Below are 18,647 nucleotides of genomic sequence, written 5' to 3' on the forward strand. Positions count from 1 at the left end.
CTTGACTAATATAAGGGACATTATAGTTACTAAATGTGAAGTATGTTAATGCTTTTTTTTCTAGGATAAATTTTTATTCCACATGAAAATAAAATGGTAGTGGTGGTGTTGGTGATGATGATAATGATAATTACAATAAAGCTACATAAATTAAAATTCTCTTGAGTACCTCTCAATGTTATATAGTCCTTGAGAGATAACTGACCATCTACTTAGTTTGCATATGTTATTTATTAACTTATCTCACAAAACTATTGTGTATAGTGAAATAATCATAAATAATTTATCAGGACAAGTAAACTGGAGTGTTTACCCAGTAAGTTTACCTTCAGTTTTGTCTGCAACCAGTGGAGAATGCTCCCTTTTACTAATGAATAGATTCAGTGAAGCTATCCAAAGCACCTGCCAAAAATACCTTTAAAATGTTTCCTTTACACAACCCCCCACATTAAAAATGTTCAAAATGTTAATTTGAAGTACTGAGGAACAAGCCCATAGCTTGTGTCAACCAGTGTTTATATGAAGTTGGAATTCAAATTATTGAGGCTTAATTATGTAGAGTTATCTGGATCTTGGCAATCATTTTGGGGTAAGGGTAAGGCACTACTCAAGTAAGTAAATGTCTTCTCTCATTTTTTTTTTTTTATTCAATGAGGTACCTTCTAAGTTTCCACGTATTTTACTGCTACTTTTTTGAGGGTGAAGGCAAGGATTTTTTTTAAAAACACCAAGAACAGAAAACCCTAATAATGGCAATAGCAGATGCTTACAGACTTATGAGTCAACATGAATATTGTTCAAGCTTCAGATAGGTCACTCAACATAGGCCACTCCAAGAAAATCTTTTCCTAAGGATTTGGTTCTTTTACATCAATATCTATCCCTTCCTTCCCATAGGAACACAGACTAAGGTCAATTCATCTCCTATGCTTTAGAGCCCACTCATTCTCATTACATCAAAGACATTATTTCACAAATAAGTTATTAAGTTATCATTTCTCTTTTCATAGATTTTCTCACTCTTCACTCTTTTCTTCTCTTCATGAAATGAATATACTCAATTTTTCCTGCCATGAAATCATGCTCCCTCTCTCTGTTTTGTATATACTGACCACACTCATACTTCATTTCACAGCCAAGATTCTTGTAAGGGGTGTGTCAGTTTACTCTCACTATCCCTTCATTCATTCATTCAGAAATATTTCTAAGCCAATGTTAGGGATTAGGCATCATGTATGTTACCAAATTTAATTCTTTATTATTGGATGAAATACATGCACCTGTCCTCTCAATTTAAGGATGAGGAAACAGATTGAAAGAGGCTAAAAGATCTGCTGCTGAAGGTAACTTGAATCCAAAGCATACATACTATAATATGGATATTATTATTCTCCCCTAAATTTTTTTAACTAGAACTCGTTGGTTATTTACTCTGTGATGATCAAGAACTCATTAAGTTCTTTATCCTTGTTTTCTTGTTTTGTCTTCATGACATCCTCCTGAAGTGAGGACTCCTGTTCATTAACTCCAGGGGTCTCAAATTCAAATAAAATGTTTTTTTTTTTTCTTAAGTTGTGAATAAACTATTGAATGCCAGGTCAAATAATCACTTTTTTAAAAAAATTATTTTCTGTGGTATTTAGTATTTCTTGGCACTCTTTGCAGAGAAAGATGTCTTCACTAATGTTAAAGTTAAAAAAAATGAAGCTTGTCTTACATTTATTTATAATAGGAAAATTTTAAAATAGTAACATAAAGGAAAAAATAATAAAAAAATCATTCAGTTATGCTGATGACTCCTTTAACATTATGTGTGTGTATTTAAATATGTTCAGATATCATTATATATGTTTAGATTTTTTTTCTGATACACATTCATATATATCTGTTTAAGGTATGTGAACACGTATATATACACACATACAAACACACATATGAAAATGTAATGTCTTCCTCACTGGTTGCATGGTTCGTGGCTGAGACTCTTAGAGCAAATGACAGACAAGAGAAAAGCATATAGATTTATTTAATATAAGTTTTACATGATATGGTAGCCTTTAGAAATGAAGACCCAAAGAAACATGGAAATCAGTGTATTTTATGGACAATTATGCAGAAGTACAGTTGAAAATCAAAAGGTTAATAAATTAGAAGAAACTTAGTGAGACCTATTTGTTCAGATTCTTGGTGTATCTTACTTCAGAGATGAGAACATTCCTTTCTTCCAGAAATTGGGTGTACTCCTCTGGAATGAGGGTTTTATGACCTACATCTGGGAAAGGTTGCTTTTATGGACTGCTTTAGAGGAGAAACTGCTATAAGCTAGGATTTATGGCCTGCTTTAGAGAAGTAGAGAAACAGGAGGTATGAGAGTGAACTTCCTTCTGTTATTTGCTGAAATGCCAACCAATATCCAACATTTTGTAATTGCACAATATGGCTGTGTCATCATTTATTTATTCAATACTTAATATGTTATGGTTGTATTTGAAAATTTCTATCAATCTAAAAAATTCTCTAATTTTCTGTAGGATAATTTGATGAAAGTGCAACTATAAGTCAAAAGTACATATATTTAAGAATCCTGGAATTCATATTGTCAGATTTCTCACAGCTTTCTGGCCTCTTCTTTGAATATTGACTTGCTTGGATCATTCTTTCTTGGTTACATGACTACTCTCCTAAAAATTAAAAAAAAACAACCTTTCAATCTCCTTTACTTAGACCTTCTTTCTGTCTACATCTTTACATGTTTCTGTTTCCTAGGGATTTGACTGTTTGCTTTCTACTATACATACCATCATCAGGATATATCATCTAGGTATATGATTCCTTCTCCTGACTTCTTAAAGCAGTTTCCTCACAATTTTTTTTTTTTTTTTTTTTTTTTTTTGGTGAGGAGGACTTCACTAACAGCTTACTTTATGCTTTTTAAGTCTCAACCTTTTACCTAATCCTAAAGCTAGTGTCATCTGTTCCAGATATTTAAGACTGCAGATTCCAATCTTCAGTACTTATTTTTATCTTATTTATCAGCTTTTTATTAATGTCTGATAAACCACAAAGAATCTTGGTGGCCTAAATCATCAAATAGTTGTATGGATCAGCAATTGGGCTAGGTTTACTTTGGATCCTTATAATGATTATAGTCACCTGAAGATTCAGTGGCAGGTATATGGTCTGAGATAATGTATTCATTTCCTATCACTGCTTAACAGGTTGCCACAAATTGAGTAACTTAAAACAATGCAAATTGATTTTCTCACAGTCCCACAGTTCCACAGGTTAGATGTCCAGATTGGTCAACTGGTTTCTTTGCTCTGGCTTTCAGAGGGTCAAAATAAATGTGCTGGATCTTATGGAGAAGCTCCAAAGAGAGTTCATTTTCAAGATCATTCAAGATGTTGGAAGAGCTTAATTCCTTAAGGTTGTAGGACTAATGTTCCTACTCTGTTTTGACTGTCAGGTGGGGGTTATCCCAGGAACACAATTAAAAATTGTAATCTTCTAGCTGGAATTCCAACCTTTCATATGAAGTGGCATTATTAAAGCTTTCCACTACATGCACTTTTGTTTATTCTGTCAATTTTTTTTTTGGTCTTAAGGTACAGAAACTAATGTAAACTAGATTTAAAAAGAAGTAAATGTTTCTGCATCCTGTGGCACCACCTATAATCCCAGTGGCTTGGGAGCCTGAGACAAGAGAATTGCAAGTTCAAAGCCAGCCTCAGCAAAAGCAAGGTGCTGAGCAATTCAGTGAGACCCTGTCTTTACACAAAATACAAAATAGAGCTGGGGATGTGGCTCAGTGGTTGATTGCCCCTGGTTCAATCCCCAGTACCTCTCCCACCAAAAAGGAATTGTTTACTATAAAGTCTCAGATGTCCTAGAATTCCAAAGAATGAAAATGATAATGTTGGGCCTCATGGGGGCTGAATTTAGAATGTCAGACACTGAGAATGCTCTTTCTTATTCCCAGGTACCTTATTCATTAAAATCTGTTTCCTAATTTCTAACTGCTATTTGGCTATCTCTAACACCACTTCTTTACTCATTGTATGTTGTCCATTGGAATCACAAGCAATAACTCCTATGTCTATTCAGCTCCTATCCTTGTCAGTAATTACAATTTCTCTGTCTCAATTATGTTTCTGAGATTTAGATTTGGGGTTATCAGTACATTGACTTTTGGCTAGATGGTTTTTCATAGTTGCATATGAGGAGGTGAATGAAAAGTTCATGTGCCTTTTTTTGATTCAAGGTTATAGCAGATCCAAGAAAATTGATGTCTAAGAATTAATAGACATGTTTAGTATACATGTTAAAAATTAAAGGAAAGAATCATTTTAAGGAATATTTAAATAATATATAATTGTTATTATATATTCATAATGCAACTAATTCTTTCTTCTGTGAAACAGTATGAAAAGGTCTAACTCATTTTCTTGTGAAAGATCTACTCATTAAGTCACATGTAGTGTGTATATATACATACAGAGTATGTATAGAAAACTATATATATAAACTAAATATGACTTTGCCATTCTGTTTTACACTAATATTATACTGTGTTATCTAGTCTAAAATAATTACAATATCAATGACTGGTACCATATAATCTAAATCCTCATCTTAAGGGTCTACTGTGGCTGTTGATGTCTCACAATCTTAAACTTTGATTATTGGCCTAGTGGAACCTCCTTAGTAGGAGAGGTAAGATTGAAGACTTACCTCTGAATTCACACAGACAGGGTGTCCAATTCTTTTTTTTCTTTCACCTGTAAAATAGGGAAAATGATAGAACTCATATTGTTGAAAAGAGTAAATTAGTTACTACTTGTCAGTAATTTGGCCCATAGAAAGCACTCAGTGTTGGTTAATAATTGATTTATAAAGCTCAAAAACGTTAATGAATAATTATTTCTGCCCTATGAACTTTCTGTTATTTTATCTAAAATTTGTACTCCTAAGCAAATAAAAATCCAGCTCTTATATCAACTTAATTTTTCCATGTTTTCAAATCTTATTGCATTTTTAGTTTTAATGATAAAATTTTCTGTATATGATGCAAAGTATAAAGTAGAAGCCCATTAGGTACTATAAAAAATTAGATTTTTTAAAAAATCATGTTATTAGTTATAAGAAAACATTAAATTTAGTAAAATTCACTCTATCAATACAGATGATGATGTAGTACAGAACTTAGTAAAATCCTTCATGTATATGTTTACTAGTTCAAATCAATTGCCGACCTTCCTTGAAATCTGCCCACAGGGATATTGGTTCCAGAACCTCCTACCCCCAACCATATCAAATCTTGGCTCATGTTCCTTATATAAAATGGCATAGTTTCTGCATGTAACATACACACCCCTCTTGTGTACTTTTGAGTCATCTCTAGATAACTTGAATACCTAAAATGCAATGTAAATGCTATGTAAATAGTTGTCGTAATGCATTGTTTAAGGAATAATGACAGTTTCAGTACAGATTCATCTTTTCTAAATATTTCCCATCCTTGGTGGATTTAATCTTTCAATGAAGAACCCATGGATATGGAGTGCTTACTATAATTATTTTTGTAAGCACTTCCTTAAGAATATAAAGCAGACCCTGATATTTGGGAACTGGCCTGGTATTGAGGAATTTGGGACTCAGAAAAGGAAGAGACTTAAAGGAGAAGGGTTTAAGATATGTTAGAATGTAGGAATTCCTATAAATCTCTGAGATGCAAAACAAGTATTCCCTGAGCAACCCAGACTTTGCCCAAGTCCATGGCCCAATCCCTTTGGGCCACATACTTGCTTGCAAAATTAACAATTCAAGCAATTTGCAAGTGCAGTAAAAACTGACAAGAAATTGATAATTCTGTCCTGATAACACCTCTAATCCAGTTCCTAGTAACTGTTCCTCTATAAATATTAACACGCTACACCAAGGAGTTGCTTTCTTTCCCTCAAAATGGCTGGCATTCTCCCTTGAGTGTATATTCGTACTTTATCATAAAAGACATCTCTCTCAAGATAGGTGACATTCTCTCATGATTTTCTGCTTTCCTAAATAAATTTGTGTCTCTGACTAGGGTATGCTGAAATCATTTCTGTCACATTTTCCAAGGACCCCACGTGTCCAGATTTGAGTTGCCCCTCTCCAAGAACTCCTCAGGGATAGTACTGTCGACTAGACTTTGGTGTTTCTCTGAACTGGTCAGACATTCAGAGGTAAGTCTTGGAGAAAAATAGAACAATTTATCAACATCAGATAAGGATACTCTGTGACTATGATGGAGCAAGACAAAAACTGGCCTCTTGATAAACATGATGAACACAAATGAAACATGAACAATGTGGAAGCCAAAGAGAGGAAACACTTCCTTCTCTAAGCTAATGTGAGTAATTGATGTTTTTCCACTTATAGCTTTATCTGCAATCTTGTGTGCTTTATCTACAGATTATATTTACTGAGATACCAATCATTAAGTGTCCCAACTTTCTGATAGAATCCTATCTACATAAGGATACATTTGATCCTCACAAAACTATCCATGCAAAGTTCTAATCCTCTAAGTTCTTTCTAACATCTCCTTACAGAAAAGTCCCACAATTCTCCATAGTATGCATTCTTTCTTGCTGTAACAATTAATGGACCTAACCTGTAAGTATGTTCTTAGTGTTTGGTAAAGGGCATTATTGAACACATAAAGTTGTCAGTCTATTTAGATATTCTTCACTTTTGCCCAACATCAATTATTATCCATTGTACCAAACATTGTACCAGACTATGTTCATGGTGTCCTAGTTGGTCCTTAAAAGGAGATGTTAGAAAGAACTTAGAGGATTACAATCTCAAAAATTTCATATAGCTTTTGGAAATTTTTTTAAATGTGCTCTGTTCACCGTTTAGTGATTGCCACACATATTCTTTTACATTTAATAATATCCTTCAGACACCATGTTTACCAAGCTGTTGCTTTCCTTTAACATTAATTTATTTAAGGTGGGTTCATTTAAGAGATCATTAGAGCCACATTCTGAATTGGAATGCACAATTTAATGGCATGCTGAAACAGTTAATGGTTTGTGATTTCAAAGTACAATGTGAAAACTTTATAATGCTATATTTTAAGCAGGATAAAATAAGATATAGTTACACTAATTTCCATATTGAACTGCTGCCTAAAAGAATTGTTTAATCACAAGTTCCAAAGACAGTAATATTTAACAAGATAAACATTTAGTTAAATGAAGGTTTTTCGTACTTGGTTATCAATTACAAATTTACTTTAATAGGAAAAACTTTTCTCATGAATTCCTTTTTACTCTTATCTAGTCCAATTACACCAGTGTGGGCATCCACCCCCCCATCCCCCCTGCTAAATTGTTTTAACAGAATGTCATGGATTGGAAGAAGAAATAATAATCTTATTGTACATGTTACAAATTAAACATTTAAACTAGCAAAATTTATTTATATATCCTAATTAACTATAAAATTTACATAGAGAAAATCTTTGTTCACATTTAGGATAATTAATAATCTATATAAGCAATAATATGTAATATGGAAATGTAAAAATTTCATATAAAGTTAAATTTTTATTTCAGTCAACTAGATCTTTTTAATTAACTACTCAGGATCAGCACCAGAAGGGGGACAAAAGAAATGGGGGAAATACTTTTTTAAGATGTTTTTAACAAAACTTGGTTATTCTGTATTGGAGAACTGGAATTTCTGGGAAAAGAATGAAAAATAATAATAGTAGACACTAATTGAGCTCTTATCATGAGAGAGATATCATTAAAGTGCTCCATGTGTAATAATTCATTTAATGATTACAAATACACTCTGAGGAAAAATTACACAACTGCTAAGTGCTCACCCAAACCACAACTTTCTCTTCTTTTCAACTGACAAACATTTCCAGGGTTTCATTGCATTTGGAAGTAGTCATGTGACTGAGTTCCAGCCAGTGGAAATAAAAGTGATTCACTGTCCTTTCAGGTCTGGCCCATAAAATCTTTCTAAATATGACCTTCCACAATCTTTCTATTCTTCCTGTTGACAGAAATAAAGATGTTTCCTCAGATACCCTTACAAGGTCCAGGTTAAAAATGGAGCACCTTTGTCTTACGTTACTGAATATGAATCTTTGATATATAAACCAAACCAAATTTCAACTGAAAAACATAACAGAGATGATGAAGTCTTTTAATCCCTAAAGGTATACAGTGCCCTTAAAATAACATCTAATCCCATTTTATACCATATGTTATTACTTTTTATCATTTTGTTTTTCTTGCTGCATATTTTGTAACTCTATATATTTAGTCTCTCATAACCTACAGCAGAGTCCTGTGTACATAAATATATTCAGGTATGTAAATAAATAAATGAACTGGAATTTATTGCATATATTTTCTCTAAATTCTAAAATACCTTAAAATACTTTAAATCCTAAAGTACTCTAATTTCTAAAATACCTGAAAAAGCTAAAATACTTTGAAGGTAAATATGAAAGATAAAACAACAGTTTAAAAAATTGCATGTAAGAATGTTATTATAGGGCCGGGATTGTAGCTCGGTGGTGGAGCGTTTGCCTCATATATGTGAGGCACTGGGTTCGATCCTCAGCCCCACATAAATAAATGAAATAAAGGTATTGAGTCCATCTAAAACTAAGAATATTTTTAAAAAGAATGTAATTATAGTCCAAATAGTTGGACTATAAAGTTTCGCCTTTAGTTTGTTAAGAACAGAGAATGACTTATTTTGTTAAGGAAGATTGTTAAAGAAGATGTCAACTTGAGATTTCAGTTTTAGTCTGAATATTCTTTTAATCTCTAACCTCTGCTTTGTGTAAGTTGTTATATACTTTGAAAAGTTATACTGCATTTTGATTATTTCTGTGTGGCTTATTTCTGTGTGATTATTAAGCAGTATTTATATAGAATTTTTAAAATGGATACAAACACTATAAAGGTTAAGATTTTAAAAAGACAATTATCAGTAACTTAATGGCCATCATCAAAAAAAATTGTATTTAATTACTTTTATGCTGGAGATGCAAAGATCCAATTGAATGTTTATTCTCAACTTTGTGCAAGCCTTTCAACAGTTTTGTCTGGAAGAGCCAAGGAATTTTAACTAAATGATCACAGCTTTTAAATTTAAAACATAACCTTGAACTTCTGGTAGGTAGTTAACTTGTCTTTAAGATTTAGAAGAAAAAAAAACGAGCAAATTCCTGTAGTATAATATGTTCTTCAAAACTTAGCATAATTAAGTCCAAATAATGGGTGTAGAATATGAGGAAAGGTCTGAACACAAATATGAAAGAGAACAGGTCAACTTTGTATTAAACACATCTCATAAGCTTTTGCCTAGACTTTTGTAGATGAGTTAGTAGATAGTATTTCTCTTGGTAGCACTGCTACAGGACAGTAGCTCTCTCTATTTCAAACTATGAAGTTTGAGAACGTTAAAAATGTTCCAGTTAGAGGGGCTGGATATACAGCTTGCCAAATTAAAGATACTCATTTTTCCAAATATTAACATATCTAAAACGAGGATGCATTTTATAATTATTGTCAACTAAGTATCAATTGTAGCATAGTAGTCAGTGCCTGTACATGTTTTACATGGCATAGTAATTTAGATTGTATTTACTTCATTAATTTATGTGTTTTTGAAACTGAATGTGATGTAACTACATATTAAGTAATGCACTTGAACCAGGAAATATTACTGAATTTATTGAAATAGGTAAATTGCAAAGCTAAGAGAAGCTGAAATGACCAAATCCATGCAACACACAAGATAAATGGCAGAATATTGAAACATTAATTTGTTAAACAACATTCTGTTGTTGGTTTTGAACAGAACTGCTTAAGGTTTCACAAAATGTAATAAAATTAGAGGAAAAACAGTTGAGCTTATTTAATTAGGAAAGCAACAGGATCACCACTTCAGAATGGGTGCCAGCAACTTGAAAGAAAAATCTAAAGAAAACAATATGGGACTTTTAAGAATTGTATCATCAATATTTTTGATGACATAGGAACAATATTGTGTTGGAACACAGTATGGTCAAACTGTAAAGAAGATTTTAATAAATTAACTAACTTTTTTTACTAATATTTTCCTCAGGTGATATATATTAAAAATGTGCATAAATTTAACTACAAGCTAATATTTTCAATAAACTTGTAAGTGGAAAAAGCATTTATTCAGAATTTAATTAGGAGGGATTTGCCAATGTTATGTTATAAATATATGTTGTGATTAATCAGTAGCTTCTTAGAGAAAATGTTTCAATACTATTTAATACAATAGTATTTAAGTATTTTTGTAAAAACATCAAGTCCAAGTTTAAGGATATACAATATTTATATGTTAATATATCCACATATTGGTTGATTGTTTTTCCCCATTTGGGGTTACAAAAGAATTAGGCTGTCTCTTATTTAATCTACCTCACCCTACCCTATCTACTAGGAAGTTATTTCATTATCATAATGATCATGCTGAGTGCTTTAAGTGGACAGCTTCACTCAACCCTGATAAAGATTTTTTATCATTTCAGTATGCAAAGGAGGAAGCTGAGGCTAAGAGAACTTGTGTTTAAAGTCACATATTGTATGTAGTGAAGCTGAATTTTTAATTCAGGCAGTCTGGTTCGAGAGTTTATCCTCTTCACCACCACCCCACACAGAGAAGATGTATTGTGTTGTGATTAAGGCATAGAGCTTGAAATCTGATTGATGGCTTCAAGTTCCACTTGGCTACTAACCAGTTGTATGAGCTAACCTCTGTCTCAACTGTTTCTTCTATGAAATGGCGATGAAATAGTTAAAATAGTATTTTCCTCATAAGGATGTTGTAAGAATCAAATGAGTTAATATGTATGATACATTTAGAATAGTGTCTGGTGATTAGCATTATCTACATGTTAGCTATTGCTACATAACTTCCTTTACATTATTCTCAGAATGAAGATTATTTTCTCTGAAAGAAACAATCTGGGTATCACAGAAAAATCAGTCAAGGTTTTAAAAAAAATTGCTTGCTGCCTGCATTCAGTTTTACCAGAACACCAAATAGGATGGCCCTTTTCCAGTTGTACTATTTAATTGGTCAATTACCATTAAAGATCAGCATTTTCCAAAATGAGTTTCCTTATAACTGCATTAACCCTACACTTTAAAATTGGTGTTCAGTGGACCTTTTTAGTTTCTCATTGATGGCAGCAAAATCTAATTTAAAGTTGTTGTTATATTCCTTTACTATAGAACTAGATATGGATAGACTAAACTTTGCCTTATATTGTTAAATATTTTTTTTTTTGCAAAAAGCAGAATGCCAGGAAAGTTTAAAAGTATAACTGTCTACTCACAAAGACAAATTATATAGTTGTAAAAATTATAGTTGAGATACATTTAGAATTGTATTCTTGTTTCCAAGAGTCATCATTGTTGAAACAAACTCTTCTGGATAGAAATAAGTTATTTGTTTCAGCTTAAAATTTGACTAACTATAGCATTGAACACAGACCTGAATTTCAATCCTGGTTCTGTTAATTACTAGTTGTATGACTTTGAGCAACTTGTTTTCTAATTTTCTGTTCATTGTTAATCAATGAATAAATGTCTATATTATAGATCAATTGTGGGGATTAGATGTGTAATTAATATAAAATATCTAGGGCTGGGGATGTGGCTCAAGCGGTAGGTAGCGCACTCGCCTGGCATGCGTGTGGCCCGGGTTCGATCCTCAGCACCACATACAAACAAAGATGTTGTGTCCGCCGAAAACTAAAAAAATAAATATTAAAAAAATTCTCTCTCTCTCTCTCTCTCTCTCTCTCTCTCTCTCGCTATATATATATATATATATATATATATATATATATATATATATATGATATCTAGTACAGAGACTCAAACATAGTTGTTAATTCTACTGTCCTCGAACTCTGTTACACACAACATTGGCCCCTGCCTTTTCCCAAAAGTAGGGGCACTGCTAGAATATATAGGACACAATAAAAATAAGTTTTTGGAGACTCATTGTTGAAATAAATAATTTGACTTAAAGCATTTGCAAAGTTCATAGATCTATTAAGTCTTAGAAATTTATTGATTAAGATTTAGAATAGTGGATAGAGAATGACACATACATATTTGTTTGTTGCAATCAAGAGCAAATGAAGATTCTTCATAGTGTTCAGGCTCTATCCCTGCCTGTTTAGATTCAGGAACCATTTCTTTTTTCTTTATTGTCAAAAGTACAATTCTTACATAATCAAATATTTCCCATCACAATAAAAAGATAGCAACACTTATTATCACAATACATGGCTCTCATTTGTTTAAACAGACTATTTTGCCTCTGTATTTCCAGTACTATTAATTTAATGATGGTTAATTACTACATATGATGCTGTGTCATCCATCATGCTGCTGTTAATACTAGTACACTGTCTTTCTCAAAGTATTTCATTGTGGTGACACTCATACAAGTCCTAGAACTTGCAATAATTATAATGATAATTTATTTCGTAGTTTTGTTAAACTTATCATTTGTCATTTTATAGAATATACGTACAGCAACCCATTTCCTACCATATCTTCTCTTGAATTCTTTAGTCTGTAAACAGCATTCCTAAAATGTTATATCTTTTAATGTAAATTGAACCAACATGTACTGCCAATAGTGGACAAAACAATGAGGGTCCTGTAGGTGGTACAAGAAGAATGGTCCCATTTGTATGATGATTGTTCCTTAGACCTGGGAAGGCCTAAAATTTACTCACAGTAGCATGATATTATCACACTTATTAAATATTTAAAAAGAGCATTAATTGGAAGAGACCATTTACAGTGAAAGGTCTAGTTTCAAATAAAAGTCTCTCATGGCCACCACTGAAAGTTGGCTTAACATGTGATGTGAAGTCTGTTGAGAGGGTAGGTTGACAACTCTCAGTACCAGAGATAGAAAATTAAAGAATGCTGCTATAACAATCTTCTTTGGGTGTTGTTTACCAAGAGTGGTAAATGTTTAGAATACATGTAGGTGATAGCCCATGCACAGGACTATACATACAGTTTAATACTAAGGTTCTGTGAGGGACTGAGAAAGTATACAGCGTGGCATGTGTGAGTCAAAAAAAATTATTATCATACCAGGAACATTCTGGAGCCAATCCCACAATATCTTATTAGAGAGATACTGCTCAAGGTAGTAAGAATAATCCCTTTTGATTCAGGACTTCCTAGGAATCAGGGTTCAGCCACAGTTCCTACAGGTACAAATCCCATTGTATGTATGCCATCTGGGGAGTGTCAAAGGGAAAAACTGAGATAAGGTCTGTTTGGAGCCTGGTCTGAACTTCAGATGCCTTTACAAACCTGAATGGTTTCAGGAACTTAGAAGATAGGGAACTTAGAAGCTGTTCAGAAGTTGCTCCAAAGTACTAAAACTCTCAGGTATTATGCCTTTAAGGGTGGTCCTATTTGCCTATGTCTAGGGTTAGTTCTCTGTAAGGGTTATTAGTCTCTGAGATACTTGAGTAACATAGTAAGGATCATTACATTGATCAATTGTTCTGACTTCCAAACTCTCAGGTAAATATCTTGATATTTTAATTTGTTGAAATTTATAAGACATTTTCCACAACATAAAAATAGTGTTTAGGCTATCTCAAGCCAAGTTGCAGCAAGTAAATTTTCTCAGAAATTTAAAACCTATCTTTATTCTATAATCTTTCTCAGTACTTTTCCAAATTCAGCTTCTTCCCATTGACCGTAACAGGTGTTAATGTTATCAGGATAATCAAAAGAGTGGACCTACATATAAATCCTCTGCCCTGTATTTACAGGGCTTTTCCCTCAAAGTTTTCCGTAAAGTATTATTTTTTTCATCTAGTAGATGTTTGGTATTTTGTGCCTCTCAGCTCACAGTCATTAACACAGGTATATTTTTGGTTCTTGCCAAACATCTTTGTACTAAGACAATTACCTCTCTCTGTTTTACAAACATAAATATTACATGAGGAATATTAAGCCTTATTCCATTCATAGCATGTCGCTGCAATCAATTCCAAAAGAAAAGAAAACTAAAATAATTATTTTACAAGTAAGCTGATAATGCAGTACATTGAAGAGTGGAATGCATTACCAGGGGAACAAAGAAAGGGGAAATTGGTCTAAAGTATTTAATCTCTCACTTCCACTTTGTTTAATATGCTGTAGTTTGAATTCTTTTTCACTATCCTTACCTTCAAACTCAGCCATTTTATCTACTTTTTAAAAATTCCACTTAAATTCCTTTCATAGTTGTTTAGTTATACTTCTTTGTACTTCTTTTGTAAGTACTTTTTCTAGGAATTACAATATGCATCCTTAATTTGTCATAGAATATTTCAAGTTAATACCGTGCTACTTCATATAACTATAAAAACCTGTAATAACCTTACAGTAGTAAAATTCCATTTGTACTTCATCCTTTTGGCTACTGTTGTCATATATTTTAAATCTGCATATGTAATAAACATCATAATATAGTGCTCTTTTTTTACTTTGAAATATTTTGGAACAAAATAAAATGACTTTTTTCTTCTTTTAGTGTTTACCCATTGATTTACCATTTCTAGTCCTCTTCATTGTTTCTTAAGTGATTTTCCATCCAGTGCCATTTTCCATCAGTCTGAAGAACTTCCTTTATCATTGTTGCGGGGTAGGTCTCATATTTTATTTGAAAATGTCTACATTAAACTCTTATGCATATGGGATATATCACTGGAAATAGAATTCAGGATTATCATTCTTTTCCTTTAAGCATTCCATGCATGTTAAATTACTTCTGTTTGCATTTTCTTCCTTTTATGAAATCACCCACTATTATTATTGTTCTTTCACTGTATATATAGATTTTATTACCCCTGGGTGAAATATTTGTTGTTTCTGTTTTTCAAAAGCTTGACTATGACTGTCTCACTGTAGTTGTTTGTATTTAGCATGTTTTACACTAAGATTCATGAATATTGAGTAGATTTTTAAACCAAGTCTGGGATAATTTTTAATAATTATTGATAATTATTTAATAATTTTTGATAATTATTTCCTTAAATATGTTTTCTGAACATTTATTGTGTTACCTAAATTGCTAATAACTGTGTGATACTTGTTTACAAGACACTGAGGCTCTGGTTATTAACTTTTTAATCTTTTTTCTCTGTGTTCTTTGTATTAGATAACTGATATTGACCTGTATTTACCCTAAGTAAATTTTTCTTCTGCAATCTCTTATCTGCTATTAAATTAGAGCCATAATTTTTAAATTTCAGATAGTACTTTTTAACTTTAGATTGTCAATTTGGGTATTTTTGTTGTTGTTGTTATTGTTCCCATTCCCCATCTCTCACTATTTTTTTTTTTTTTTTTTGTAGTAGATGGACACAATGTCTTTATCTTGTTTATTTTTATGTGGTGTTGAGGATCAAACCCAGGGCCTCACATGTGCTAGGCAAGCATTCTACCACTGAGCCACAACCCCAGCTCCCCCCATCTCTTATTAAGTCTTTAAATGGAATTGATTTAAGTCCTTATCTGCTAAATCCAACATCTGGTTTTGGGGGGATTTGTTCTGTTGGCTACTTTCTCTCTCTTGATGGCAATCACCTATTCTTATTGAATTGAGGTCTAGTAATTTGTAATCTTTGTAGAAATTGTACATGCTACCTGGGTAGGGATCTTGTTCCTCAGTGTTCTGGAGGCTGAAAAGTATAAGGTAAAGATATAGGAAAATTTGGTGGCTGATAAGGGCCAACTCTCTGATTCACAAATGACGCCATCTTGATGTGTCTGTATATAGTAGAAGGGATAAGAGTGTCTTGTGACCTTTTTAATAAGGGAAACAATCTCATTCCTGAGAACTCTTCCCTCATGATCCAAATGCCCTCCAAATACCCTGCTTCCTAATACCATTGTCTTAGGGGTTAGGATTTTAACATATAAAGTTGGGGGCAGGGGCATAAGCACTCAGACCCAACAGAGCTCTCATTTACATAAATAAGTAGCAAAGAATGGAAGGAGTTTATACTCAATTTTCCAAACTTGTTTATAATACTAAATTGACATGGCAGATTATTGAAAATTATTCCTAATCCTTTATCTGCTGATAACTTTATCCTTTAGTTTTATTTGAAGCAAAGATTTGAAAAATGCCTGACTTAGAGAACTTTTTATCAAGTCATTAGAATCATGTGCTTTCTCATTTGAGCGGAGGTAAATAAAGTAAATTAAGAAAATTTAAGACGCACTAAATTGTCTTATTAGTAGAGACTATCTTCATTATGTAGCAGATTAACCAAATTCTGACTACTCTTTGTCAATAAATCTACCTTTATTTTGAAATTCAAATAAATATGTTACTGTGTATATGTTAGTTATCTCAGTTCATGATTAGATTGATAAAGGGATAAACAGGCAATGTGTAAATCCAGCCATGAGATCTTTACTCGATAAAATAAGGTGAAACTACTTTCAATGTTTCCTACAGATGTTCCTTTTGTTTTGTTCTCATGGAATTTATCCTAAAGAATTATGTATTCTTTGGCAGAAGTTAGGGGAATGGAGATGGTGTCATTAGAGAAAATTGACTATCCATTTTGCAGTATATCTGAATAAATTATATAAGGCATCTGATTTCAGAATATTTCATCACAGGTTACAATATCACATTTGTACAGCCAAATTTACCCTCTCAGTCATCTTCTCCTTTCCTCCCTCTAAGTTCTTTGTTATAAAAGTTTCTTCCGTTCACAATATAAATCTTTATCTATCCATTTGGGCTAGAAGACCCAGTATTTAATTCTGTAATTTCAAGTAAGTAATATTTATTTATTTAATGGGCACATAGATGCTTATTATTTTGAGAATCTTTCTATATGCTTAAAATATTATATAATTTTGAAATTTTTAATTGTGGTAAAAACATAGAATTGACCATTTTACAATTTCCAATGTACTCATTAATAGCAGTAAATATATTCACATTGCTGTGTAAACTTATGTCCAGAACTGCTTTATTTTGAGTAGTTGAAACTCTATACCCATGAAACAACTCCCACTTCTCTCTCCTCATTGTCCCTGAACTCCATCTTTCTACTTGCCTCATCTATAAATTTTATGAGGTATGGCTACTTCATGTAAGTGAAATCATATATAGTATTTGTCTCTTTGTGACTAACATATTTCATTTATCATAATATCCTCAAGTTTATTTTATGTAATAGCATATATATTTATATCACATTTTCTTTCTTTATTCATTGAGGGATACCGGGATTGATTCCATTTCTTTTGTGTATAATGCTGCCATGAATGTGTAAATATCTCTTTGAGGGCCTGCTTTCAAATCCTTTTGATATTTAGCCAGAAGTGAGATTTTTTTTTTTTTTTGAGGAATCATCACACTGTTTTCCACTGCAATTGCATCATTTTATATTCCCAACCTCAGTTCACAAGAGTTCCAGTTTCTCCAGTTTCTCCATATCCTCACCTACACTCATTCAGTTTTCTTTCTTTCTTTTTTGTTTTGATAGTAGTCATGCTTAATGAGTTTGAGGTTAAAAATTAAAAATGAATAATATAGTCAATGTTTTATTTATAATTCTTAGCATTTTTTAAAAATACGCTTAAAACCTATTCAATAATTAGCAAAATTTATATGGTGTGCATAAAATATTTCAGTTTTAATGTGCAAAATTAGCAGAATGACTTTAAAGGACATGAAGAAGGAAGCATACTTCTAAGATTTTTCAAAATTCTGAATCATCACTGTTGCATGAATTTTAGTAGAATTTATTTTCTTTAACATATTAAAAGTAATTCACTGTTTAAGTGAATTTCTAATGTACTTACATTTTATCATATTAAGTATCCTATTGTGCTCATTTTACACAAGAGGAAACTGAGACATGGAGTATTTAGCAAGAAAATGACAGAGGAAGAATTCATTTAATACTGACTAGAATTAACTTTAGAAAACCAAGAGTATCAAATAACCCTAGATATTTACAAATAACTTCTTTCATAACTATCATTAAATGTACATCTGGATAATTCTGGACATATTTTTTCATAATTCATTTTGATCCCAGATTTCAGATGCTTATTATTATTCATTATAAAAGCTAAATAGTTCTTTTTCAATGAACCCTATCTTGTTGTTTTCAAGAGATCCTGACTAGCTTTATTGGGCACTGTAGATTTCTTAAACATATCCTTAAATTGTCAAATTCTTCTGTCTGAAAATACACCTACCCAGGATAGATAGGAAAGTATAAGGGTTAGAGTCTGTTAGTCTAGTAGCATGAATGGAATAGAGAGGAGGAGTTTCAGATATTTCAAGAGAGTATTTGAATTGTAGGACCATATTGGGGAAAGTATAAAGAGATCAATGAATTTGAGAAACCAATGATATGAAAGACAATGCAAGTGTGTGAAGGAATTAAAAGGTTGAAGTGAGAAAGTTTTTGTGCATTAATTTATAATTTTCAGGTGTACATTAGAATATCTAGTGTAACTGGCGAATAATAACTAAAACTAGAGAGTCAATTTATTAGATTAATTATCTTGATGACTTGA

At 32.1% G+C, this 18,647-nt stretch overlaps 1 long non-coding RNA gene across 1 annotated transcript in view; it reads left to right on the forward strand.

The window, feature by feature from the left end:
* The window catches only part of LOC124098085 (uncharacterized), a 68,979-nt gene that overhangs the window by 13,881 nt on the left and 36,451 nt on the right, over positions 1-18,647 (forward strand). The window lies entirely within an intron of this gene.

This window comes from Marmota monax, unplaced genomic scaffold (assembly GCF_021218885.2).
Source record: "Marmota monax isolate L192 unplaced genomic scaffold, Marmota_monax_Labrador192_F-V1.1 WCK01_AAM20220418_F8-fsc00308, whole genome shotgun sequence".
Lineage (NCBI taxonomy): Eukaryota > Metazoa > Chordata > Mammalia > Rodentia > Sciuridae > Marmota > Marmota monax.